The sequence below is a fragment of the Oncorhynchus kisutch genome, linkage group LG24 (genome assembly GCF_002021735.2).
Source record: "Oncorhynchus kisutch isolate 150728-3 linkage group LG24, Okis_V2, whole genome shotgun sequence".
Classification (NCBI taxonomy): Eukaryota; Metazoa; Chordata; class Actinopteri; order Salmoniformes; family Salmonidae; genus Oncorhynchus; species Oncorhynchus kisutch.
In genome coordinates this window covers 25,219,083-25,221,188 of record NC_034197.2, presented here as the reverse complement: position 1 = coordinate 25,221,188, position 2,106 = coordinate 25,219,083, and positions in this window count along the sequence as shown.

The window sequence follows — 2,106 nt, the reverse complement described above, 5'->3', positions numbered from 1 at the left end:
GGGAGGGGATTATGCCTGCAAAATCAGTTCTCCATGGTTGATACTGCAATTAGTTAGGAGCTTTGTACTGAGGAGATTGATAAGGAAAGTCTAACATTGAAATTGAAATGATTACTTCCATATCATACAGTGAAATGTTGCTTGCTTTTTACAACTTTACAATTTTGCACAGGTGGGAAAAATACATTTTGGAAATATACTTTATCTAGTATGATGTATCATGTGTCAGACGACATTGTTTAATTTTTTTTACTGAAAGCCCATACTGTGAAATGGGATCAGGATTGTAATGTAATTTGTTTATTTCAAGAATGTTGCACAATTATTATTTTGAGTATGAGAGGTATGATCTATAGATGACTGCCAAAAAAAGAAAATAACATTTGACTGGTTGATTGTATTGTCTTCTTGGCAGTATTGGAATAATGAGACGTAGCTATTTGGGAAAAACAACTTTTGCTTTGTTGGATGATATGTCATCAATAGAATGTGGGTGTACTTTCCTTATGTTCTGGAGCATATTTGTATTTATTGATTGTTTAATTGTTTCTTTTTCTAATGTATTATATGATTTGCCAGATGCCTTTTTACTCAGGAAAACCCTGTGGGAGATAGTACACAACATTTCTTCCATCTCCGAGGTTATGTTTGGGACATAACCACGTTTCCATCCTGTTTGCATGCTAGTAAAAAGAAAAATCAAGACCGCTTTGATGGAAACAGGACCTTTCGGTGCAAGTTTGACATGGTGGGATTTTTTTGGTGTCTAAAATTAATTATGCGCGATATGGCAGCGGAAACCTTCATATCGAAGTAAACTAGGAGTCGCACGATAATATGCTGTGTGGTCCTCCCACAATGACTCAGGAAACCATGTTTGTGAAATTATTTATGATGAACTTCACAGGCTGGTGAAAGTGCACGTTGATGAGCTTGATGCTAATTTCCAATAGATATCGAGGGTCGTATTCTGGTGACGTGATGATCGACACTTGACTTCAGTTTGGTGTTTCCTCCAAACTGAATTGTTGTGCATTTAAAATCAGTGCGTGATGACATTGCACACAAAATGTACTTTCACCAAAAGGAAAACTCCATTGTTGATATAGTCCCAAAATGTTTTGCATGTCAGCATGACCCATTTTGCATCATATGATGCTGGGTTTTGCAGCATTCGATGCAAAATGTATCAGTGTTTTTTGAAAGTTTCTTTATGTAGATTTAATATTCACCAATTGGATGGCATTTCTTCCATCTCTGAGATTGTTTGGGTCATCTTTGTTTTTCAGCCTGGTGAAGATTGTCATGAATTCCATTTTAAAATATTAGGCAAAGGAATTAACCTATTAATTGTACATGTATAGAAAGGGTTGTTAATTAAATATACTCCACTTGGGTGGGGTGAGGGATGGAATTTCAGATTCCTTTGTCCATGCAACCTCAACTACCCCTTTCCTGTTAAATAACAAAATAAAGATTGTGCAACTTATTTTAATTTGTTTAAACATATATATTTCTAGAATGATACATTTCTTCATATTCCAACCTTGGTTTTGTCTGAATACTGTACTATGCTAACCGCTGAGGAGCAGTGTAGTGCAGTGGCATGGATACTGTCAAAATGGTGAATGTATTCAGAGTAGCTTGCTTATCCAATGTGCTACCTGGTATGATGAGCCAGCTTTACAAACTGAAGTTGCATGTTGGTGGAAGGGAAGCTTAGTTGTGGATCAAGGAAGGGTCAGTCCTCCCAGGAGTCTCTGATTTCAGGTCCAATATCATTTCCAAAACCTAGTGTAGCTTCTTCCCTATGGGTGGGTACTTCATGTTGCTCTCAATGGTTTGGATATGGTGTAGCTCCTCTAGGCGGGTGAAGTTTCCACCATGTTGCTTTCACCTACCCAAACATTTTAGATCTGCACAACTTGGAGATAAGATTGTAGAGGTCTGTTTCGGATTGGGCAGTAGTGCCCCCATATACAGTCATTGGCCCCCATGGATTTGCAAGAAAGTTTTTGCGCTTTTTCTGGCTCAGAAGTCGTGCCCCTCTACCCCGCTCTTCCCTCCATCAATCGTCCCCACCCCTCCCTCATCCCTCTCTACAGT